The sequence below is a fragment of the Perca flavescens genome, chromosome 1, assembly GCF_004354835.1.
Source record: "Perca flavescens isolate YP-PL-M2 chromosome 1, PFLA_1.0, whole genome shotgun sequence".
NCBI classification, from domain to species: Eukaryota; Metazoa; Chordata; class Actinopteri; order Perciformes; family Percidae; genus Perca; species Perca flavescens.
The window spans coordinates 33867146-33894334 of record NC_041331.1 but is presented as its reverse complement, the minus strand read 5'-3'; the positions used below and the strand labels follow the sequence as shown (position 1 = coordinate 33894334).

Genomic DNA, 27189 nt, shown 5'->3' with positions numbered 1-27189 from the left:
GCAAAGCTTTTCATTAACACCCTGTGAAAGGCACATTCACACTCCAGCCCACTAATTAAGTCAGGCCTCACTCACTAGGGTAAAGGAGAGAGAGGGAGAGAGCAGTAGAGTTGGGAAAGAGAGAGTGAAAAATGAGATTTGAGGAGAAAATTGAAAGGAGGATAGAGGCAAAACTGTGTGTTGGTGGTGAGATGGAAGAGAGAGACAGACACAGAGTGAAAATGAAGGAGCAAAAGGAGGAGGGAGGTGCAGAGATAATATCTCTGCCCCTAATCAGGTTGATTTTAAAGTCACTCGTTGCCAGTCCACTGCAGGCCTCATTAACTCGCCTCTGGCTGGCATCATTGTTCAGGCAGCGTTTGAAATCCACCAAAGGAATGTAGATTTGCTTTAATCCGGGCCCATCAAAGGTAACACTGATGCTGCAGTGATGCCGTGCTTCTGGATTAGGCCAAGCTCGAGGGGAGAGAGAGAAGAGAGCAGCTAGAACGAGAGCGAGAGACCCATCCTCAAAATTTAACCATTTCGAATTCAGTAGGTGACAGGTCTCAAGAGTCTCACCAGCACTGAAGATGACACTTTCAGGCGGCATTTGAATAATCTGAATGGTCTAGGTTACATAATTATGCCATGACAATTTGGGCACATATGTCAGAGCACAGTCTGGCAGCCAGCATGTCAGTGTGGGGAAGCTTACAGGGGTAGGGATAAGCGCCATACTGTCCCCGCATTTACTCTCCTCCACTGTGTTCTGCTAGGTGCTGATTTGGGAAAATTTGCAATTCAAAACAACTTTTTAAAAAGAATATTTTTTCGTCTCATGAATACAGAATTCGGGGGCAGGGTTTAAATTGCACATAGCAACAACAGGAGACCATTTTGTGGTTAGCCTAACCTTGGCTATGTCAAAAGATGAGGACTAAAGACTGGCGGCATATCTGGGAAATGACAATATCATGTTGCTGTGCTTTTCTTCATGTTCACCGTTTGCATTGTCAGCCAGGAAGCCCAGTTCAAGCCTTCAGGAAGTTCTACATGTTCCAAAAGGACAGTCCATCCGGATTACTACTAACTGAGACAATAAGGTTGTGAGGAAAAAGAACATCAGTGTTAGAAGGGCAAACACAACAGATGGCATTTAGCCCCATATAGAGTGTATGGTGATCCTTGACAGTTGTGATAAAAGGCATGCTAAAATACACACTTTTATCACTTTCTAACTGTATCTTAAAAAACATGTTTTCTGAAAGAGTAGTGTCCACTTCAAGAGAGAGCACCCTCTTGTCTAGGATACCTCTAAGTCCTGGGGTAAAAAAAAACTACTGACATCTCATCTTTATTTATGAGCAAAGCCATTACTGAAGATATTAAACTATAAACAGTTTCAAGAATACCAAAGAAAAGTGTTAGTGCTAAAAGGACAACTCCATACAATCTACCTGTTCATTCCCAGAACGCCGGTTCTTCGCACATTGTTTAGACACAGGATGAGTCATGCTGATGTTTTATGCTGATTCCTAGCATGCTTATGACATGTTAAACAGGAGTTTCAGGTGTCACCAAGCATGCCCCAGCATGCTTTGCCACAGTCAAACCCCAGTGATGCTGAGGATTCTCAGGGGACTTGAGGGCGAGGCGGAGAGCGGGGGATAAGTAGGAGTGGCAAAGAGGCGAGAGATTGTGGGCATGAGGGTCCTAGGCTCAGAGGGGGAGCCAGGTTAAGCCAGTTAAGGGCATTAGACCTCCAGACTGATGAAAAGGGGCCCTCCCAGATCAAATTGAAGTAAATCTAGCCTAAATCCACCCTACAAAGGGAGTTTAGACTTCGCCATTGTGCAGGCCAGAGTAAACAGGGGGTCCTTGGGTAAGCCTCCCTTCACAGGGGACAAAGGAAGGGAGTTGAGGAACTGATCTTACCCCAGTAGGCCAATGTTAGCACACAGATCACAGGGTTAGACACACTCAAACCTATCAGCTGCTACACAGGCCTCTACGGTCACAACACTCTCCTAAGCCTTAAACAAGCTATAAGTTCTCTACTGGCTCTGACACTCTAGCATGCCCCCCATGACTGCTCACATTTCGCCCTGAAGACAGGAGTGAAGATAACTTTGTGTTCAGTCGCTGGTTCCTGGACAGACATCTCAAAGGGCAGTTTCCTCGCCCAACTGGCTGTTTCACACATCTTGGCATTTTTTCTTTCACAGGCTAAAAGGATTGTTATTGCATTGTGTCTCCACGACAACTGACGAACCAAGCCTCCATCATCCTTTTCGTCAAAGCATGAGGCGATTTTCCCAGATGGCCGCCGGGCACTTGTGCTTTGAAAGCAGGATCACAGTGGCGGGGGTGGGTGGGTGGGGGGGGGGGAGGGAGAACCCTCCCCATTCACTAAAAAAAACTTTCCAGAAAGGCAAGCACAATCATCCTGTTAATGGTTCTAATTGAGGTATCATCATACCCGTCACACTCCAGCTGAACCTAGCCCAATAAATATGTGTTCAATTAGGATCCATCAAACGCTCCCAGCCACCGCTGCTGGAAAAACAAAGAGGGCCCTCGGCCCATGGGCCTCATTCAATTCACCTGGCAATCATGTTATGATGCTCTCATTTTTGACCTGTTTCAAATTATCTCTGGGTAAACAAAACCCTTCTCCTATCCATTTGTGCCAAGACGATTGTTCTCCCTCTCCCAAGTCAAAAACTTTGGCAGATTATAGCCTCTTTGTGCTTGAAAGGTACTAAAGTACGTGTCAGGTACTATTACAGTCAAGGTCTACACAAACATGCACTCACACACACAGACAGAGGTTACAGGCCCAGCAGGCATTTGTGTGAGCCTGCAAAAAAAAAAAAAAAAAAAAAAGCCAACGTAGCTTCAGTAATTATCAGCCGAGGAAACCATAACAGTGTTCATAAAACAGAAGAATGCAAAAACAAAAGCTCCATTCAGCAGCAGTAACACCCAAGGTGTTTTCATAGTGACGGCCATCTTGTCAGCTGAGAGAAGCTGCTAAATACAATGAAAGATAACCGCTGCAGGCAACCAGGTGCTTCTTCAATATACCAGTAGTCTATTTACAGCACATGAGCATGGCTGTGTGTGCATACATGTGTGTGTGCAAGCATGTACTTATTTGAAACAAAGACAAATGAACAAAGTGAGATGGCTCTGTCTTAATTATACGTCGGATGGTGTGATACATACTTAGAGCAGTTTATCAGATAGTGGGTTAATAGGAAAAACATTTTCCTATTTGTATTGATTATACATGAGTAGTATTTTCATAGCTGCTTATACGTATGCTCACTAAGGCAGTCACTTCTTGTTAAAAATTCAAAAACTAACATTTAAATGTGGAAAGAATGTAATATGCAATCGGCAATTACAGTATTTGCCTGAATTAATTTACAGTGTTTGAGTTCACTTTTTACACCTGTTAATATTGTTGTCTTGCTGAACAGATAATCACAGCACCAACAAAGAGAAACTGTGTTAAAGTATTTTGTATTCAACACCACAACTAGATAAATTGTGTTTAAAGGTAAGGCTAAGGTAACATTCATACTGGTATACACATAGTGTATTGGTGGAAGAGCCTGTGGAAGAACACTTTTATTCTTAGTGTAAATCCAGGATGAACCAAGGTTTCTTTTTCTTCATTGGTAGGCCTATATCAATTAAACTGTAACAATAAATAACTATTGACCCTAACTAGATATTTCCAAATATTGTATTATTAGGGATAGAGCCAAAGAGCAGTCCCTCAGCAAACATGCCGTAAAACAGCGTGTTTTTTGGTGGCTACAATTGAGAGTTTTACCACATGGCTGTGTGTCAGTGAACAGGCTTGTGCATGTGTGCCGGCTCCAAATGAGCAGAAGGAGGGTAGAAGGCTCGTCACAAGCCTGGCTATAGGAGATGATAAACAATCCAGCTGAAGTCAGCCATAAGGAGAGTCTGCCTGTCAGTCCTCTTACCCTAGAACAGTCTGGGGTTATCATGACGTGCCAGCACATTTGGTGTGAGCGTTTGACTGCTTCACCTCCTAATCGTGCCTCCTCCGGGCAGCGCTCTCCTGGGAGAACTCCCATCCTATCCTCTTCCTGCTGCCTCTCTTTCAGCAGACTTTGTGTTGTTATACTGCATAGTCACATAACTGTGGATGGAGAAAGCTTGTAAAGTGTGAGGTTTGTTTCAACAGTGGAAGTGTCCATTATTTTTTGTTCTGCAGGAAACTGTGTGTTTCTAAGTTTACATACATGCTAAGCCTCTGGGTATTTTCGATCTTGGCCTTACTTTTCAGTTTTTGCCATTATGACAAATGATGCGTCAAAAATGTTGTCACTGTTCTAGTCTAGCTCTGTTCTCCTATATACACTCAGGCCTAAGCAAGCGCCAGCAAATACATAGACATTTTTTAATATAATTATTTTTTAAACAGATGGTACAAACATATTAAGTTTAGGCAGACACAAACATGATTTACTTAAGCAATAGCTCATGAAAGCTAAGGGCCGTTGTTCAGCCCAACGTGACTAAAACTGGCAAAAGTTATAGTCACACTCCAATTTAAAAAGATTTTTATAAAAAAAATAAAACAGGCCCTCCTGGGCTGGCTGCATGGATATATCGAGGTGGTTGATATGGAACATAGGTATCGGTAGCCTACACCAGCAGCTAGTAGGGCTGCCCAATTATAGAAAAAATCATAATCACGATTATTTTGGTCAATACTGAAATCAGGATTATTTAACACGATTACTCAATGACTTTTAAAAAGATGTTGCATTTATTGAATTTAAAAAATCAGTTAAATAAACAGTGAAAACACCTAGAACTGTGTAACTTCCCTCTAATACTTTTTTTAGTGATCTTTTTTTTCCATTCAGAACACAAGACAAAATAAGAGTTTACTTGCAAAACGTAAATAATATATAAAATAATCACTTTTTTATCGATTACTCTGTTTTTTTGTGATCGTTGGGAGCTGAAATCGTAATCACAATTAAAATGTGATTAATTGCACAACCCTAGCAGCTAGTATAGGCTATTTCTTTCGCTTAATGCTAAAGGGATGGTATATAGTTTGGATTCATCAAAGTTAAACAATAACACATTCTAACTAACCGATCGAGGCAGCGATAGACCAGCAACCCCCATGTTCTTTAAAGTGCTCATATTATGCTAATTTTCAGGTTCATAATTGTATGTTGAGGTTGTATCAGAATAGGTTTACATGGTTTAAGTTTCAAAAAACACCATATTTTTGTTGTACTGCACATTGCTGCAGCTCCTTTTTTCACCCTGTGTCTTCAGGTATCTGTTTTAGCTACAGAGTGAGACATCTCACTACTGTAACATCTTTGTTGGCAGTCGCACATGCGCAGTAGCTGTTTAAACAACTTCGGTCAGTTACAAGGCAGGATTAGCTGGCAGACTTCTTCTAAACAAGGGTGCATGGAATACCTGCAGAACAGGGAGGTTCTTTTGTAAATTATGTTGAACTAGTGTGTGTTGTAGCAGTGTTTTGCCATTTAGAATGAGCTAGCATGCTAGCGCTAGCATGCTACAATTAGCCCCTTTGTTTCGGCTAGTGACGTAAAAAGCCCTGCCGATTTTGAACAGCTCACCCGGAGACTGAAGGCAGGTATCTCAGGCAGGTAAACCCGTATCTCACTCAAAACAGCATTTTTTTTTTTTTTAAAGATTGTATGTGTGTGGAAGCACCAGAGACACAAAATAACACCCCAAATCCCAGAGAAAAGTGATTTTTGTTCATAATATGGGCACTTTATGGTAAAATTACTGTATAGGAGTTGGGTACCTGGTAAGTAGACCATGTTAATGTTTATTAAATATTGTCTTAAAGGTCCGATGACATGGTGCTCTTTGGATGCTTTTATATAGACCTTAGTGGTCCCCTAATACTGTATCTGAAGACTCTTTTCCAAAATTCAGCCTTGGTGCAGAATTACAGCCACTAGAGCCAGTCCCACAATGAGCTTTCCTCAGAATGTGCCATTTCTGTGTCTGTAGCTATTGAGGAGGAGAGAGGGGGGGCAAGGTGGAGAGTGGGGGTGTGGCCTTGACCAACTGCCACTTTTCTCATTTGAAAGCCTAAGTCTAAAATCGTTAAGGCAAATACAGAGACATTTATTTTATATATATATATATATATATATATATATATATATATATATATATATTTGTTTAATATATTTACTTTTCTAATGTATTATCTTCCTTTCTAACAGGAAAATTCCCCAGTTTAAAAAAAACATACAAAAATATCTAAATGGCAGAATGACACTTTCATCCACAGAATTTAACTTGTAGTTTTAAAAAGGTGCAGCAAAGGTCAAGTATGGTAGCTCTGCACTGAAGCACTTCCAGTAAATGTGTCCCTCCTGTGTCATTGCTAACTATATTTAACTCATAAACGCATTAAGCTCTGACCAGTTGATCTATAAAGCTAAATGATAGAATTAAACTTTTCCCACATTCAGAACGCCAAAGAAAGCCACAGTAAAGACTACATTCCAGGTAGGTTTGTATGAGAAGATTCAACCACCCTAAACATTTCTAGCTCTAATTATTGTGACAGTGTCACAACTATTTTCTTTCCCCATGTAAGCATCTATTTCCATGGCAGAGGCAGGCTGTTTGTATGTGGCTTGTGTAGGCCACATCTTCCTCTGTGGCGTGTTGTTTTGCGCATTTCTGAACCCACCCATTTATTTTGGTTTGTCATAAACTATATTTATCTTTTTCTCTCTGACAAGTTGGACTTGAAAAAGAACAAAGTGTAAAGAGCGAGGCCCCAACAGCTCTCCCTTTCTGTCTCTCTCTCAGAGTCCTAAGAATTACTGTAAGCCTGCAGAATATACAGTGCTGCCGTTGTGTAAGCCAACATTTTCATTATTCATGCAATGATCATAACAGGCATGTAATTGTAACTCATAAAAAGGCTAGCTGGTCAACTTGTTGACAAGAACATGGAATAAATACAAACAAAAGTCAAACAAAGCACAAATGCACAAAAAAAACATTGGGAAACCAAGATGAAAACAAGTACGAGAGCGCACACTGTTTCTCAAAACTGTCTGTGAATAAATGATGTGAAGCTTCTATGTGTTCACACATAACTGAAACCATCATGGTGTTTTGATCTGGACACCACATGTAAAACCATGAGAGGCCAGGTACCATTGGCGTCCCATCACATAACTATAAACATTACACTTTGTTCTCACATTTTGTTCCACTCAATATCAGAACAATAGATTAAAGGCTGAGTGTCAACTCAGCCATAGCGCTCTCTGATACTTATGTCATTGATAGCTTGTATGTTGTGTTCTATAATTTTATATTAAAACGTTGCACATTTCTAATTATTCCTTTAATAATAATAATAATAATAATAATAATAATAATAATAATTTATACTTTATTAATCCCGGGGATTAATAAAAGGAAATTACAATGTTTTTTCACTCTGTTGTTAGAGTACACATTACACACGGGCCTGAAATACACACACATGCTCAGTACCTATACATGCACTAATGGAGAGATGTCAGAGTGAGGGATCTGCAGCTGTCGATGGACCGGCGCCCCGAGCAGTTGGGGGTCCGGTGCCTTGCTCAAGAGCACCTTGGCAGTGCCCGGGAAGTGAACTGGCACCTCTCCAGCTACCAGTCCACCACCATACTTTGGTCCATATGGGGACTTGAACCAGAGACCCTCCAGTTCCCAACCCAACTCCCTACTGAGCTACTGCCACCCCTGAATTGGAAGGAAATTATAACTTTACAGTGCCACCTCTGACATGTATCTGTTAAGATATTACAAATGGCCTCAGGCATCAACAGATACAGATACTGGTTTGGTAAGTAAGCATTTAAATTATGAATGTAATGAACCACTTTCACAGATCAGTTTATTAATTTAAAGAGGGAATGATACTAAAAAAAACTGTACAGCCTCACAGATTTGATTCTACAAAGTTCTTGTCATGTAATGGAAAGTTTTCGTAAATTGCATAATGAGTTTTTCTAAAACTATTTACATCTCTAGCCAGAAAATAGACAGGGTAGTAATATGTACTTTGTAATTTAATGAGTGAAACATGAAATGTTTCACTGTATCATACTAATAGCTCAGTTCTTCTAACCCTTGTCTAAAAACAAATAAACACTTGTAGATGTGTTTTCATTGTTTTTTTTATAGATACCAATGTTGGTTTTTGGCTGACTGGCCAGATCTGTTGTCTTCACATCTGTGCTGTAATGCAGCGCCCCAGACTGCGACCAAATGGTCGTATTTTGCGACCAAAATTTGAGGGCAGCTACTGAATTTTACATCCAGTCGCACTTGTGCGCCCCCTATTTTTTGAAATTTCGGTACCTGAGAGTTCGTAAGCGCAAGCTTATCTGTCTTCTCTGCATATGACAGAGCGGCGCTCCGCAAGTGTGGTTACAATTGTTCAAAACTTCACGCAGACAGCGTTTGATGCAATATGATATTAACGGCGAGGTGAAAGCGGTCGCAGTGCTGTTGATGTACACTTCCTGACAAGCAGACACAACTGTGGTTTATCTGCCCTGGGGACTGACTGACAGGCTGAGGCTGTAAGGCAAAGCAGCTTGATTTCTACAGCACCTTTCAGCAACAAGGCAATTCAAAGTGCTTTACATGAAACATTAAAGAGCAGTTGAAAACGGTCATGATGAAAATAAAAAAGAATAATATACAAATACAAGAATAAAAGAATAAAGAATACAAGTTACAGTGTAGGGCTGGGCGATAAAACGATAACGATATGTATCGCGATAGACACATAATCAATATCAATAGAAAATGCGGTCGATAAAACGTTCGAATCAGAAGAAACCAGAGTTTGTGAATCAAGTTTGGTTGCATGAACAAAGGCCCTCACTCTCTGGCAACCTAGCAACGTGGGGAGTGACACTCTAACAGCCAATCATGTAACAGTATCAAGTTTGGTTGCGCCACATCGCTGTCTCGTGTTCTTCAATAACAGAACCGGCGTGGAGTGGAAAGTGAGTACCCGCAGCGGCGAGGAAATCGTTGATAAAACCATAGACAGTATAAAACAGGAAAAGTCAGTATGGCAGTTTGGGGATTTTATAAGTCTGACCGTAGTCAGACCAATGTAAATCAGACCGTCGTCCCCACCAACACTGGTACGACCACAAACTAGTTTTACCACTTTAGCGCTCACACTTTGGAGCACAGCCGTATTCGCCATCAACGTCCAACAACATCTGCAGCTGCAACACGGCACAAGCAGCAGACCACCATGGAGAGTCAGCGCCTTACTAAACGCTACAAAAGAAATAACGGAGGCAGACATGCTGAGCACTGTCCAGAAGCCAGGTTACCAACCTAGCACTAAACCTGCAGAAAATAGTTCCTTCTCAGGTTTCTTATATTTAGCTAACACTTTGCACTATTTTATGACACTTTATTAAGCATTTCTTACTTATTCTTTAATTTTGCACCTTAATGTTAAGAGATAATTGTTAAGTGTTCATTGTAATTTTCGACTTGTTTACATTTGAATTATTTGAGTGTTTTCCATGGTTGTGTTGACATTTCTGCTTTTATAACTGAGCAACTTTATAATCAGAGCAGGGTTAAGTTTAAAATAAAAATGTTTAAATTTAATATATTTTTCTCCTGGTCCTTATTTTAAATAGGTCATAAAAAATATCAATAATTATCGATATCGACCGATATGAAAAACTTATATCGTGATACAGTTTTCAACCATATCGCCCAGCCCTATTACAGTGAGTAAGAAATTAATAATTATTCAACTAAAGGTTGTAGGGATGGGTTGAGGAGGAGAGAGGGAGGGGTTTTATTTTTTATTTTAGTTTAGTAGCCTAAACAATGCATTTTTAATTTTAAGTTGAATTGTAGACTGGAGACTAGAGCTGGAATATTTTTTTAATATTTACTGCCATGACAGCGATGGTGCTGTCAGTTTACCTTTTATGTTGCATCTTCAAAAGTGCACAATAAAATGTGAAACTAAATTTGAAACAGCACATTGTAATTTCTATTATCAAAGTGTTTATTAGTAATCTAGTGGAAATTAGTAGAAATGTGAATATTTGGTTAGCATGTTGATTAACGGTATGTGCCCCTAAATTTTCTGGTTGCGCCCCGAAAGTTTTCAGTTGGGTGCCACTGTGCTCCTAGTGAAAAAAGTTAGTCTGGAGCCCTGTAATGTGATTGCAGACGATTTAGAGCCTCAATCAGATTTCAAAGGGGGGTTGGGTATGTGTCACACTGTGCCACCCTACTGGTTCAGTTAGAGCAAACCCAGTCTAAGGTTAACTTATAACTGATCTAAGACACTAGCTTAGAACAGTTATAAGTTGATCTCAGACTGGGTTTGCTCTAACTCTTGTAGCTCTTTAAAGAAGCATGCTGGCTAAAAGAAAACAGACGATCCTGTCCACCCACACAAACTTCTCTCTTACGCTAAAAATTTTGACAGCTCTACTCCAAAGAGCATTGCGCAGACTGAACGAATAAGCCACAGCTAGAACTTGGAGGCTTAAATGATGCAAGAGGGTGGGCAGCTACTCAGGAGGATGAATCAGAATTTCTCAGTGCATGGGTATACACTCTAAATATGAATTATTAAGTGGCTATCATACCCCCATAGTATGAAAATAAGTCCAGGGGTGGATGAAATGAGAAGGGGCTGAGGCAGCGGACTTGAATACTGATGTGGAAAGAGATCCCAGAGGAAGCACAGGTACTAAAAGGATGCCAGGAAGCTTGCTTGGATCTCACACTGCGAGTACCTGATTGTGCCTTTTAACCTCTGACATGGAGGATCACAACACAGACTGTGACCATCAGTGCTCAGACATCCAACTGGACACTGAGTTTCCCTATATGATCTGCTGAAGCAAAGCATCACAATGGTATATCCGTAAGAGAAGAGCCTAATTTGAATAATAATGCACTAGTTCAAACAACTACTGCTGAAGAAACTTCATTAAAAGTGTTACAATAACAATCTCTTTAATGACAATTTAGCTATTTTGATGAAGCTTATCCCAGAAAGGGCTAAAATATATTGTTGAGATGCCTTAAAAAAACAATGATGGTTTTTTAAAACCAAGTTTATCTCCTTGGGAGCATGAATGTACTTTGCAAATTTCACAGCAATCTCCCTATTTAATTAAGCAATATCTTGCATGCAAAGTAAAAATGTTGGCCTGAGGTCAAGCTCATGGAGTGACAAATTGTAAAGCAATATGTGGACCATGAATGTGCTCAGTAAGGGTCATGGCAATCAGAAATTGTAGATTGTTATATGTCTCATGTACAAATGTTATACTGATGGTGATGGAAAAGCCATGGGGACATCAACAATATTATAATTCATCATCTGTGGACCCTGAATAAACACACAACACATTTCATGGCAATCTAGCCATTTTTTTTTTTTTTTTTTTTTTTTTAGATCCCACTGACCTAAAGCTGGTTTCACACCGCCGCGCAACAACCAAACTGACAACAGCCTACCTGCAAGAGAGCTTCCCATTTCCCCAAAAACGCAAAACGTTTTTTAAAGTGGTTCCTGCGACCCGGTGGTTACCGCCATAAGTTTAACATGGTTCACCATAAATATTCGGAACAAAAGTTTAGCAGTCTGGCGGTAGTTTTTACGAACAGATGGACTGACCCAGTGATCAACACAACCATCCTTATGCTGCTTCTTACCTCAACCACAACTTTACCTTCAATGAAAATTTGAGGGAAACATTAAGTTGGTGGTTCAACCATAATTTTAATATTTGTAAGACTATAATAAACACAGTAAATATTGAACACCCACTGATTATAAGCCACAAATCTAGCGAGTGTCTTTACGTGATGGCTGGCATACACTTCACTACAGAGCAGAGCGGAACCTTGGCACCAGAGCAAGGATTTCATTTAAAGGTACTTTAGAGTCAGAGGACAGTGTAGACACGCACACATCTTTTTCACCGATCTTCCTGTGGTGTAAAAAATAAATAAATAATCTAATTTAGGTGATTATTAGTAGGGCTGTCAACGAATATTCTAAATTCGAATATATATTCGAATAGTTTTAAAAAAACGAATTTCGAAGGTGAAAATTAATATTCGAATAAAAAAAGAAAAAAAACAGTGGAAAAAAAACGCTCGCGGTAGCAGAAGCTGTCTGGCTGTCTGCTTTACTAGCGCGCCTGAAAGCCGTTACAAACGAGACGCAGCCCAGCTGGCGCATACAAATGTGACATCATGAGATCGCCGTGACTGTTTATACCTGCGCTGGTGGTCGCGACACTAGCTGCAGTCTTCTCCTGAACAGCGGTGGCGCTAATGAGCAAATGCTACCGACGCTGCCCTTTCTACGGACTAGAAGAAGAAGAAAAAGGTAAACAACGGCCGAACTGGAAGCAGCATTGCCGTCAATGCTTCGATGTGATTCACTGACCTACTTCGTCAGATCGAGCCCTTCATTCACCATAAAAGAGCTCATCTTAACCAGAGTAAGTTTACCAGAGAGACCTGCAGTCACTCTGAGAGTCCTGTTGTGGGCAAACTCAAAAAAAGAGCCGTGCGCGACGTCGGCTCGGCCGGATATTGCATAATTTTGACGTCACGATGTCGCGCGCCACCTTGGATGCATGCGCAACCAGATGTTCGAATAGTTTGAATATTCGTTGTTATTTTAGAGGGAATATTCTAACGTAATTTTAAAGAAATTTTGACAGCCCTAATTATTAGTGTGTGTGTGTGTGGGGGGGGGGGGGGGGGGGGTTAAATTAAAAGTAACATTTTGAGAATGTAGGTATGGAAATGTCCCATCTTCATGTGTTTTCAGTGTAACATGTAGTGACAAAATACTGTAATTATGCAGATTGCTTATCAACACCACATGATCCGATTCAAAAACATTTTTGATATTTGAGTCACTTTGGAAATCTTTTGCCCTGTAACTGACACTGTTGAGTCTTGACTTTGTAAGGTCGATGTATAGTTAAATGTCTCGGACAGGAGGACGACAGAAAGTATGAATGGCGGTGTCCTTAATACTATTTATACACTGATCTAATTTGACGTTATTAAAACCGTGAACTGATGCAGCTTGTGGGTGCAGTTTTTGAGAGATGCGTTTGAGCGTGTGAAGGTATATGTTATTGAGTCTTTCACCACAAGATGGGGTCTGTCTAAGAGGTCTTATTTCTCTCTGCACATGCTGCTGTGGATCTTGGGCAGTGTGCCCTGAGTCACAAACCACAATTACATAGGCACACAATGTGCCTCTGATGTTCACATCATACTCCTTAAATAAACCCACCCCTACACGGAGCTAAACTGGTCTAGTTACACATTCACCACATTTTGGGACAATGGTTATCAACTTTTTACAGGCTTACAACTGTTAAAAACAGATTAGTCCACGTTTTTTGATTGTAACCTGCTCTCCAATTCAATGGACGTGCATTCAGCATGTTGAGCATACACACTGTGAGGGTATACTATCACCGTCTGTTACTTTCCTCATTAGTAGTTAAATTCCATTTAATTAATTACAAGAGGAAGCCGGGAGACTATAAAAAATAGTTGATTTCATGAGCCCTGGACTCCTTTTGTAGGACGGACACAAAACACAGTCTTACCTAGTAATGCTAGAAAGGCCAGTTGCAATGGAAAAACATCTGGAAAATTGTTGCCCAACAAAGGACTGTTCAGATGAACTGAGGTTTAAGAGGCTGCAGTAAATTTATATACATCAAACTCTGTTTGTTATAGTAAGGAGATGAAAAGCTCACGGCAGACAAGATATTTCATGGTCCCTGATCACACCAGATCTAAGCTGTAACATCTTAACACATCACACCTGATCAGATGGCTTTACAGCCCTAACCCCTGCATGGTTTCACATAGAAAGATGTACCAGACCGAGCCTTTCACTTACTGGGAGTGAAGCCAAGTAAACCCTAGCCATGTGTGCAGCATCCAGCCAGGCAGTGTTGAGCTCAGTCCAGCATATGGTTTCAGCTGATGCAGAAGTATGCGAAAATATCAAAACTGCAAAGTAACTACTAGTATTTTAACTTTGTAAGAGTAAGTTACAACACCCCATCAATATCCCTGTAAAACTACACAAAATGATCTAAAAGAGAAATTAAAAAGAGAAATTGCTTTTTCTGACACATCATTTTTATCAGTGAGGAACATGTTTAGACTTCACATATAGTCCCAGGTGAAAGCAAGAAAGTATCTACAAATCCAGGGAGCATATTGTTACCGTGTGTAAAGGAAATATTATCATCAGAGGTGGAAAGAGTACTTTGCTCGCTCTGCCCTTCTGCAGCCGCAGACACAACAGCAGCTTCTTTTCTGCTGCAGCTGCTCATTTATCTGTTTCTTCTCTTCCATTCTCACAACTTAATGTGACTTTTGTTTTACTCTGTAACGGATGCGACTTAAAGGAATACACCGTTTGTTGAAATAGGGCATATCACGGTCTACCCTGGCTGTAGATAGGTGGGCCAACGCATTTTTTGTCTCAGTGCAAGTAATTAGATAGTTTTTTTTTGTCTTTTGTTGAAAAATTATATCGCTAGATTAATCGTTTAAAAAATGATCGTTTGGGACAGCCCTACTTAAAATGTAGCAAAATACGATACTTGTGATGAAAAGTACTTAGATAAGGGCCGACCTCTAGCTTACCCAGTAGAGTGTGCGCCCCAAGTAGGCTGAGTCCTTGGCACTGGCCTTGGGTTTGAATCCAACTTGCAGCCCTTTGCTGTATGTCGTCACCCTCTTTCCCCTTTCAGCCATAAAAGCCCCAAAAAATAAAAAAATAAAGAAAATGTACTTAAGTAAAAATTAAGGATTTTTAAAAATACTAACAAAAACTAAACAAACACGACTTTGTTACAGTAATGAGAAAAAGTTGCTTCCACCACTAATTATCAGCTGCACTGAGATCCTAAGCCTCAGCACCAGCACAGTGCTGTTACTCAGGGAAAGTCTGAGGCTAAAGTATTACATTTGTGTGTTTACAATACAATGGAGATTATTAGTCTTTAAATATATCAACAAAAAATTAACCGAGTAGAAAGGGACATCATGGATGCATTATTAATGAATTAATGACAACACTGATTTATGGTTTTGTCACAGAATCAAATAATCACTTTCCTCTCCATATTAGCCCTGTTTCATTTTATTTCTAGTAAGTTAAATTAAGGGAAAATTATATCTGGTAAGATGACAATATACTGTATATAATAGATATTGTAGATAGGCTAGAGAAAAAAAGAGAGAGCAGTTGTTTGACCGTTCATCGGCCCTATAATTCACTGTTTATGTTGCAATGTCCTGAAAATGGGATTTTACAGTCACTGCTTTTATTCCCACATAAACAGTCTTGTATAAGCCTGTTAAGAGAGAATCCAATGGTATCTTGCAAGCTTGGTCCCAAAGCGCCCAAACTACACAACAAAGCCTGTACAGGTGCCAGAGCCTGACCGTCTGCTTTCACTATCACAGCCGGCTGTTTATTCTTCTCTCTGTGTCTCTCTTCTTCCCTACCTATTCCATACCTATTCCAAACTCCAAGCACTACGAGGAGTATAAAAAAGGGAGCAGCCCGAGGGCGAGCGGAAGGGGTTTTCTAGATTTTACTTTTCATCTCACATAAAGTATGTGGCAAGAGGAGTGTATGAGAGGAAAAGAGCAATAAAGTGGTAGGGAAAATTAGAGATGAGAGCAGAGGGAAAGATACAGAGAAAGAAAGGGAGCAACTGAGGAGAATAAAAAGAGTGGGGTCATATTTCTTTTCTTCGGCATATATTTCATGTTCTCTGATATGAGAAGGAAATGTTAAGTAATTCCAGAGAGATACATAGAACATGGATACAGCCTTCAATTTCTACTTTACTGACTTTGAGCTTCAAAAGTACAGCCAGCTCTCTGAACTACCCACCAATACAGCCTTTGTAAATTCACCACTCTCTTGGTGCTTTAACACACATATAATCAAATTTGTAAGGAGATCATTACACTGTATGTCTAAAACTTGTCAACTTGTTTTGCATAGCAAGCTATTGATAGCAGTTAACACCGACAACCCAAATTAAGCTATAGCTGTTTCTGATTGTTTTAAATCGCAAGCTACCCTCATCCTGCTGGCAAATCACAGCTGTTGGACTACAGGATGACCTGGTGTAGCAGCTATCTGGCAGAGACACCACAACAGACCGCTCAGGAGAGGCCCACAATCACATCAGAGTGAGTGATAATACACTTTAGAGTGGAAGAGTTTTGAAGGCTGTCGATGCGAGTGCTGCTGGCTGAACTGTTGAGTGCTATAAGGAAAGGCTGATTCCCTGCTGCCTATATATCACTTGACAGGTGAAGACAGGGGTAGGGGGGAGGGAGTGAACTTGGTTTGTGTCTCTCCAATAGCGCATCACTCTGGGTAACCAATGAGAGGTGATGGGGGCTTATTGACTTGTCTGGCTTGATGGGCACTCAGTGGCTGACACTGCTGCATGCAACATCCTTCAACGCTAAACCAAATGGCCGAGCATGATCAAATCCTTTGCCCGCTAACCTCTTTACACCAAGTTACTCCTGAGTTTACCATCCAGCCTGCCTTCCCCATTCACCTCCCTCTGGCTACGGGGAGAAATGCATTATGTCGATCGATGCCATATACGCCATTTTCATCTCTCCTTGAAAGTGTGTCACAGGAGGGATTCCAAAAACAGTAATTCAAAGCCTCTCTATCTGTCCTGGCACAACCTTGACAAGGACCTCATTTTGTGAGTGTCTATAGGAGCAGAAATGTACTGTTCATCATTGTTATACAAGGGCTTAGTAAAGAAAAAAGGTTGGTTTTTGACTTAAATACTTTCAAGAATTAACCTTTACATTTGACAGCACAATGTGGTGCAAATACTGGAGGAGACAATATCATTGTGTGTTCTTCACAGAGAAAATTGTGTTCTATTTCCCCCAAACTAATGTTGATATTAAGTAAACAATGCTGTTCAAAGAATCCAACAGCTTCTGAGGTCAGCCTAATCAAATATCATTTGCAAGGACATGCAAATGTCACTTTCACATTTGTCTATACACAGGGATTGCTTTGTGGGCTGAACAAGTCCATAAGAAAAGGGGCAGTATAAAAGGTGGTAAGCCATGCTATTATCTCATTACAGGTGTGTCTGCACCACGGTAAAGGAATCATGTTGAGGACAGAGCTATAGAATAGCAAGCTCCTCTCTTCAGACGGACAGTAAATTGAGATGAACCTACTTGAGATGAACTCCTAATCAGCCTCCAGACACAGACAATCTCTCTGATGACTGGTGAAGGCTATTCATTGGAGAGGAGTGTAACATCATTGCGTCTGATTGACTGGGCTTTCAACCACTGTGGGTTAAGGGGGCTCCTGGGGTTAGCCTGGTCAGACAGAACAAGAGAGAGCAAGAGAGAGACAGAAAGAGAGGAAGAGGAAGAGAGAAAGAGGGCCCTTCAGTAAATGGGCAGTCCACAGAGAGTTGTGCCGCAGTTTAATGGAGCCTCATCACGGCCAGTCTGTCAGTCAGTCAGGTGAAACAAGGTCTAACGGGGTCCTAATGAAGACAACTTCACACCGCGTTGTCTTGGAACTGCCCAGTTAAAAAGCAGACACACTTATCTATCTTCCATATTGTGGAATATTACCCACTCAAAGTCAACAAGAGCAAAGCAAGATCCAACTTTAAGACCAAGGCAGCCAACAACAGATTTTGCTCATTCTATTTGGAATGAGCATAGTTGAGAAACAGCAGAGGAGAGGGAGAACTGCTGCACTGTACAGCTCTAACTGAGTTGTAGACAAAATGCTGCAGGCCAAATGCTGAAGATAATTACATCTGTGCTGATACATACAGTTCATAGAATAATACACATATACAATGTCCCAGTCTTGTTATACTGTACATCAGAACTCATGGAATTCCTCTTGGCCAATCAAATACACATGGATGGAATTATCATTCCTATAAATTCCTATATGACACTCCTAATTTAAGAATAATATGTTGTTTCGTTAATTAAATTTTTTCAATTCAATTTTATTTATAGTATCAAATCATAACAAAAGTTATCTCGAGACACTTTACAGATAGAGTAGGTCTAGACCACACTCTATAAATTTCAAAACCCCAACAATTACAGTAATTCCCTCAAGAGCAAGCATTAGCAGTGGCTATTGCGACAGTGGCAAGAAAAAACTCCCTTTTAGGAAGAAACCTCGGCAGACCCAGACTCTTGGTAGGCGGTGTCTGACAGGGCCGGTTGGGGGTGCGATGAACAGTGGTGATAATAGTCACATTAGAAGTCACAGTGACTTCGAAGGTTATCGTGGAAGTTCATGTCATAGCAGGGCACATCGTGTCATACTGAGTAGTGCAGTCTCCTATACCGGATCCTGACTACTCTGTGCATAGGAGCATCACAGCAGGGCGTTGCGGGATGTAACGTGGCGCTGCAGAGCACGGGTGGAGGCTGCGGATGCAGCAGGACGCAGCAGGATGCGGCCGGGAAATGCAGAGAATGCAAGAAGAAACATAAGGACTACGGGGAGTAAACTCCCCAGAGCTAGATTAGTAACAAGCATTTCTGGGACAGGATGCATACAAAAGTAACAAGTAGAGAGGAGAGAGCAGCTCAGTGTGTCTTAGGGAGGAACAGCCTCCCCGGCAGTCTAGAATTGTAATAGCATAACTAAGAGAGGCAGGTTAAAGAGAGGTGCCTGGTCGGGCTAGAACTCTCCCCAACCGGATCGGGCTGTACTGGCCTGCCTCCCTCTACTCTCGCTAGATTATTAATTATACAGTATATAAAACTGATGACTACGAGGAGAAGCAGGTGGGCCGGGTTAGGCGGACGCTGCAACTCCTCACTCCTTAACTATAAGCTTTATCAAAGAGGAGGGTTTTCAGTTTACTCTTAAATATGGTGACGGTGTCTGCCCCTCGAACCCCAACTGGGAGCTGGTTCCATAATACTGGTGCCTGATAGCTGAAGGCCCTGGCCCCCAGTCTACTTCCAGAGACTCTAGGAACCACAAGTAGCCCCGCATTCTGGGAGCGCAGTGCTCTAGTGGGACAATAAGGTACTATAAGCTCTTCTAAGTATGATGGTGCTTGACCATTTAGAGCTTTGTAAGTCAGGAGGAGGATTTTAAATTCAATCCTATATTTCACTGGAAGCCAATGCAGAGAAGCTAATACAGGAGAAATATGATCTCTTCTCTTAGTTCTCGTCAGAACACGTGCTGCAGCATTCTGGATCAGTTGGAGAGTCTTAATGGACTTATTTGGGCAACCTGATAATAAGGAATTGCAGTAATCTAGTCTAGAAGTAAGGAATGCATGGACTAGTTTTTCAGCATCGTTTTGAGACAGGGTATTCCTAATTTTGGCAATGTTACGAAGATGGAAAAAGGCTATTCTTGAGGTTTGTTTTAAGTGGGCGTTGAAGGATATATCCTGATCAAAAATAACTCCTAGATTTCTGACAGCAGTGCTGGAGGCCAGGGTAATACCATCCAGAGTAACTATATCTTTCGAAAAAGAAGCTCGGCGGTGCGTTGGTCCTATCACAATAACTTCAGTTTTGTCTGAGTTTAACATCAAGAAATTGTGGGTCATCCAGGATTTTATATCCTCAATACACGTTTGAAGTCTTGCTAACTGACCACATTCATCTGGCTTAATTGACAGATATAATTGGGTATCGTCTGCGTAACAGTGATAGTTAATCGAGTGTTTCCTAATAATATTACCTATAGGAAGCATATATAAGGAAAATAGAATTGGTCCAAGCACTGAGCCTTGAGGAACGCCATGGCTAACTTTAGCGTGCTTGGAGGGTTTATCATTAACATTAACAAATTGGGATCGTTCAGAGAAATAGGACTTAAACCAGCTTAGTGCGATTCCCTTAATGCCAACTAAGTGTTCCAGTCTCTGTAACAGGATGGTATGGTCAATAGTGTCAAATGCAGCACTAAGATCTAGTAGAACAAGAATGGAGACAAATCCTTTGTCTGCAGCTGTTAGAAGGTCATTAGTAATTTTCACCAGTGCCGTCTCTGTGCTATGATTCTTTCTAAATCCTGATTGAAAATCATCAAATAGACTGTTGCTATGTAGAAAATTACATAACTGATTAGCAACTACCTTCTCAAGGATCTTGGATAGAAAGGGAAGGTTAGATATAGGTCTATAGTTTGCTAAGACCTCAGGATCTAGGGTGGGTTTTTTCAGAAGAGGTTTTATCACAGCAATTTTAAATGACTGCGGTACATAACCTGTTAGTAAGGACATGTTGATCATATCTAATAATGAAGTGTTTACCACGTGTAACGCTTCTTTGAGTAGCCTCGTTGGGATGGGGTCTAAGAGACAGGTAGACGGCTTAGCTGAGGATATCTTTAACATTAATTGTTGAAGGTCTATAGGATAAAAAGCAGTCCAAGTATATGTCGGAGTCGTCGTTCTTTCTAGCGGTCCTGCATTTAAAGATGAACTGTTAGAAGTTAAGGGCAAAAGATGATGAATTTTATCTCTAATTGTTATAATTTTATCATTAAAGAAGCTCATGAAGTCATCACTACTCAGAGCTAGAGGAATAGATGGCTCAGTAGAGCTGTGACTATCTGTCAGCCTGGCTACAGTGCTGAAAAAAGAAACCTTGGGTTGTTCTTGTTTTCTTCTATTAATGATGAGTAATACGTCTGATCTGGCCTTTCTTAGGGCCTTCCTATAGGTTTTCAGACTGTCTTGCCATTCCAAACGGGATTCCTCCACTTTGGTGGAGCGCCACTTACTTTCGATGTTTCGTGAGATTTGTTTAAATTTGCGAGTTTGGGAGTTATACCAAGGAGCTAATTTCTTTGCTTTATCGTCTTCTTTGTGAGAGGAGCGACAGAGTCTAAGGTCGTCCGTAGGCAAGTCGAAAGCACCGTCTACAAATGTATCAATTTGAGAGGGACTGAGGTTAACATAGAGGTCCTCTGTTATGTTAAGGCACGACATAGACTGGAATGCTGTAGGAATATTTTCCTTAAATTTAGCTATAGCACTGTCAGATAGGCATCTAGTGTAGAAGCTGCTATCTGGTTTAGTATGGTCAGGTAACAAGAATTCAAAAGTAATTAAAAATGATCTGATAATACCAGATTCTGCGGAAATATTATTAAATCCTCAATTTCAATACCATATGCCAGCACAAGGTCGAGGGTGTGGTTAAAACAGTGCGTCGCCTTGTGCACACTCTGACTGAAACCAATTGAATCCAGTAATGAGTTGAAAGCAGTAGTAAGGCTATTGCTGTCAACGTCCACATGGATATTAAAATCACCTACAATAAGTACTTTGTCTGATTTAAGGACTACACATGATAAAAACTCTGAGAATTCAGATAAAAATTCAGAATACGGACCTGGAGCTCGGTAGACAACAACAAATATAATTGGCTGTACTGATTTCCGTGTTGGATGTTGAAGATTAAGAACAAGGCTTTCGAAAGAGTTATAATTTAGTTTTGGTTTAGGGTTAATTAACAGGCTTGAATCAAATATGGCTTTTTCTATATTGCTTTTGTTTGGTATGTTGGGCTGCAAGTTATAGGAAGACACTACATATATAAAGCACTGCAGTTTGCAAATGTTTCACCAATCTTATTAATAATACACAACCATGACATTGCTTAACTGAGTCATTAAATATGCATATGCGCATTGGGATACAGAGTTTTCACAGATTTATAAAACATTCCCCACTAAATGCACCTATAAAAAAAACAACACTCCAGAGGACCAAGGGGAAATTTTTACAGATAATTGAAATACAAAACTGGAGGTAGATGAAGCAAAATTATACTACTCTACTACAGTCCAACTACAATAAAAACTCTTTTAAAGACAACTTTTAATGCCCTCCTGGGAAATTTTTTGACAAGCATTGAGTTGAAAACTCTCCTTCCCAAAACAATATTGTACTACTATCAAGTTCCCCTAGTCAATGCACACTAACCACCAACAGGTCAAGGATTAGTGGTGCGAAGTAGGGCTTGACGATATGACATACAGTATATCGTCAAAACGATATAAAAAATGTTTATCATATATATTTTTATATATTGTTTCTATCCCAATGTAAAAAAAAAAAAACAACAACACTGCGTTACGGCAATATTTACATAATTTGGATGCCGCTTTACGTTCTGATCCTTGCAAGTTATGTTTATTCTGCACTAAAGATCATAATACAATAAGAAAATACTGGTACTTTTCATTTGTCAGTATTGAATTAACAAGGAGTATACAAAAAGTGGGCTTAACCATGTGGCTATTTGTTATAGACTTTATTTATTGAAGTACCAGAAAACATGCCATTTTGTGAGATATAAATATATATATTAAGGGTGTCAAAATTTCTATTTTAAATCAAAATCAATCGAAATTAAGTCACAATCTTGGATATCGAATAAAAATATGGAATCGTCGATACTGCCACACCCCCATGTCACATCCGGTCAGCTTGTCAAGTGGAAAAACACACACGTGTTGAAGTGCTGCGAGTCAGTCAACCTCCTCTAATTTAGCTACAGCCAGTCAAAAGATAGCATGGCAACTGCAGATGCAGGAGACCCATCGACAGAACTTCAGCCCCCTCCTCTTTTACTGAAGTGTGAAAGAGGAGGAGGAATGAAGTATTTGGGATTTCCAGTGAATTATGTTGACAACGTTCGCGTTGTTGACAAAAAAGCCACAGTTTGCAAGCTCTGCTATGTGCGTGTACCATATTCTGTGCGTTTACCATTGCACATTAGCCTAGCAGCTGGCGGATATTCCTTCTGCTTATAGCTTTATCGCAACAAGACCGCACGGTTGAATTTCGGCCTGCATGCACGTTGTGTAGCCTAAACGGAGCAGCTTATATTGGTTATATTAGAGGGAGCAAAAAGTTAGCAGACTGCCCGAGTCGTCCTCTTTGCTATCGGTCTGCTCAGCTGCTGTGCTCTGCGGTTTGATGGTGTTTTAAGCCCCCAACTAAGCCTTCAAGGCTACGCTGCGACCGTCGTCGTCAACCATAACTGTCGGCACACGATCCGTTCTGCCTGCACAATCCGTTCTGCACATGCGCGACACATGCGCGATCCGTTCCGCACATGCGCAAAATGTTCGCGCATGCGCTGTTGTACGAGGATTCACAACACTGCACGATCTGTTCCACGCTTCCGGTCGACAGCCAAGCTAACGTTAGTTTAGCTAACAGTTAATTCGGCTAACCGCTAGCTGAGACAGCATGTAATAACTTTAAAAGACCCTCAAAATAAAACTTGAAAATAAATGTTAACATATATAACAGCTGTTACGTCAGTTCTACTTTACTTGTGCTCATTTAAAATACAATCACTCAATATCTGTCTTTATTGTTATAAGTCTTAAATTAGGTGCGCGACCCGATACCGGATAAGCAGATGAAGATGGATGGATGGATGGATGTAAAGTCTTAATTTAGCTGTAGCCTGCTTTTCCCATTAAGTTTGACTTAACGTTATTTTAGACTGAATCTAGCTGTCAGCTAGCGGTTAGCCGAATTAGCTGTTAGCTAAACTAAGGTTAGCTTCCCGGTGGAGGCTAACCAAGAACATACAAACAGCTGATAATTTAGCTGACAAACTCAACCAGGCTGGGCATAATTTATTTTGTTAAACTACATAAATGCCATTATCTGTACCGTATCCCAACTGGTACAATAAAACATCAACTGAGCAATATAACATGCATTTTTATTCAGTATATAAGCAATATTTTGCTTTTTATGTTAAAGACACTATTGATACCGTGAGAAATTTACATTCTCAGGAAAAAAGCCGCGTATCAGTTAATCGTTAATCGATCGATAAAGTCAGTCAACTAATGATGAATTAATCGATAATTTGCATCCCTAATATATATATATATATATATATATATATATATATATATATATATATATATATATATATATATATATATATACATACATACATACACACACACACACACATATATAACGATACAATATCAAGATATGAAAATCATGATATAAAATCACCTATGTCAAGAAAGAATATATTGAACCCAATTGTGTGAGCATACTTTTTCTTTATTTCTTTTTTCTTTATTTATTATTATTATAATAATTTTTTATTATTTATTGAAGGTGTCTTTTTCTTTTATTTACTTAGTTATTTGAATTGTATATGTATGAATCTGCAGACTCATATTTGAGCTTGTCAGGATGTATGGAAACTTGCTGGGGGTCCAGTACCTGTGGGTGGGGGGCAGTGGGGAGTTGTTTGGGTTGTTTGTATGGACAGGAACTAGACTTGACTATTTCATGTGTGAATTGTATATCTTTTGTTTGTTATATTTGAAAATAAAAGAGACCTTGATCAAGAAAGAATATATTGGCCATATAACCCAGCCCTAGTGTGAAGATAGAAAGAAATGGTCCTTTATGGAGTTTATGAAAATGTACCCTGATGCTGTTTAAAAGCCCATTCTACAGTTATCACAAAAGATTATAAATGGTTTTAGGTTAGTATAGGAATAGTAGATTAACTGGAGAGCCAATCAGACCCACTGTCCATCCCAGCCCAGTAGCATTGCCTCAGGACACAGCCTCTGGGTGGCCCCTAACCAGTCCTTGGCCTGCCGTCTCTACAGTAAGTGCTATGTCACAAGGCTGCCAGGGGCTTCAGCATATGCCACCAAATCCCTGGCGTCTCCCCCATGGAAAACAGAGCCACTGCTAATGGAGGCATGATTTTCTGTATGTATGTACCTGAGTATGTCTGTCTGTGCCTCAAACTGACCTTCAGATGGCCCACTCCTCCCCACCGCCAAATGGCTTCACGGCTGGATGACGCTGCATTGCCTGACTCGCTACATGTGGGAAACAGAGAGACAGAGAAAAAGGAAAAATGGGTGAGCGTGAGGGAGACAGAGACCTTCTTATCTCTCCTTGACCTCCGGGTTCAAAACAACAAGCAAGCATGAACTGTTCATCGAATGTGCAGTCAAACAGCACCTTTGCACATGAAAACAGGTGTACATACATACATACATACATACATACATACATACATACATATATATATATATATATATATATATATATATATATATATATATATATATATTAGGGCTGGGCGATATATCGATATAAAAAATATATCGATATATTTTTAAATGAGATATGGAATTAGACCATATCGCATATATCGATATAGTTCAAATGTGATCCTTGCTCCCATAGATATATACACAGATGTCGCCTTGAGGTTCTAAACATACGTCAAAACCGCCGCCATCTTGGAACAGGGGTCCGAAGCATTCAGATCAACGCTAAAGATGCCGGACTTTTGTACTGCTTAATTATGTTCGATAGAGGAAATGAAAAGAACAAACAGCAATGAATAACATTTAACAGGTGACAATGTGTTTTATGATTATGTATGCCGCCTTCGACCAGCAATCTGAGCTCCGGCGGCAGCGGAGCAGCAGAGACCGTCTGCGGCTGCAGGATCTGGAGCTCAGTGCCCGTTAAAATTACATGTAACGCATAAATACATACAGAAATAAATAGTGGAGGAATGAGCCTGGACATTTCAGTCTGTTTTAAACTTCACCTTGAAGCAGAAACTCTTAGTTCAGAAGGGTGAAGTTTACGTTTGGACTCAGATCTGTGAACCGATCATAATAAATATTCTTTGTATTAACACATTAATTAGTTTCTTTGTTTTGTAGTCGATAGTTCATCTTTTAGTTTACTTAAGTGGAAGCAGTATCAAGTGGAAGAATGGGACTATAAACCTAGGCTTACAGGCATGAGGCATTACATTTTGAACAAAGTAGATTATATTAATATCAAAAGCTTAATTGACCTTTGGAACGAATCACAAATATGGAGCTTTGATTTCAAAAAAGGTACTCCTGTTATACAGTATTTAGGTTTACATTTTATTATTTGAACAGCTGAGCATTTAATCATGAACCAGGTGAAGAAACCGGTTTATTATTTATTTGATTTTGCAACTGTTTCTATGAAACTACTTGTGACATGTCATATTTGATTTTGGCTTTGACTGAACATTTGCTCTCACTTTGCGGAAAAAAATATCGGGATATATATCGTATATCGATATTCAGCCAAAATATATCGGGATATGACTTTTGGTCCATATCGCCCAGCCCTATGGACTATATATATATATACACACACAACCAAACAAATGGAAATACAGTAGATACTCAAACAAAATATACACTCAAAACATTTAAATCACAATACTGGGGCTGGGACACTGCTTTAGAAGGAGCTGTAAAACAACCTTGCTGAGAAAAGGTGTGAGGTTGGACAGATACTGTGACACTACATGGACAACTGTACAATGTTAAAAAACAAAAGAAGTACAGCAAACTCTGCCCCCAGTGTTATGATCACGAGCTATAATTACCGGTGGTATATTTTCATTGTTCAAAATATAAACTCAATCTTAACACATTATGACTTATATGGCTTCTAAGTCATCCATCTATGTGTAAACAGTCTGCAAAGACTGCTGAGTGGAAACGGCTGCACTGAGGATCTGACCTATGAGCCTTCGCAACAGACCTTTCCATGTATTCATTTGTGTTGACTTTGTTTATACTGCATGCATGCCTACTGCCAGTCAAGCATGCCATTGCCCACGCAGTAACCTATGTACCGAAATCCAATCATAGAGCAAAATAGTTTTAATAGAAGTTTGGTACTTCTTTCCCTGACAATGGCCAGTGCCCCAGTGTTGGTCTGCCATTCTGTGGGCATCAAACATAATTACAGGGCTTTGTATAGGAGTATTGGGGCAAGATAAAGCCGTCATTACAGTACACATTCACTGTCGAGACACAGCCCCAGCACTGGCTACAAAGCAATCACTACAAATGTATTATCTTTCCTGTACAAGTCTATAATTAGTGATTCCCTTGTTACAAAGTAGGCATATGTTTCATGGAAGAATGAAAAGAAACTGATTACTTCAAACCTTAAC

The 27189-nt window shown here is 40.1% G+C and overlaps 1 long non-coding RNA gene across 7 annotated transcripts in view; it reads right to left on the bottom strand.

The window, feature by feature from the left end:
* LOC114565760 (uncharacterized) overlaps window positions 1-27189 on the bottom strand; it is a 161827-nt gene that overhangs the window by 121734 nt on the left and 12904 nt on the right. For 4 of the 7 annotated variants that reach the window (XR_003693977.1, XR_003693981.1, XR_003694003.1 and 1 more), the window contains one exon: window positions 24970-25039. This is a non-coding gene — a long non-coding RNA (uncharacterized LOC114565760). Of the gene's footprint in view, window positions 1-17370; window positions 17512-24324; window positions 24423-24969; window positions 25040-27189 lie in introns of those variants that run through there. The other 3 variants (XR_003693997.1, XR_003693971.1, XR_003693992.1) reach the window with 2 other exon arrangements.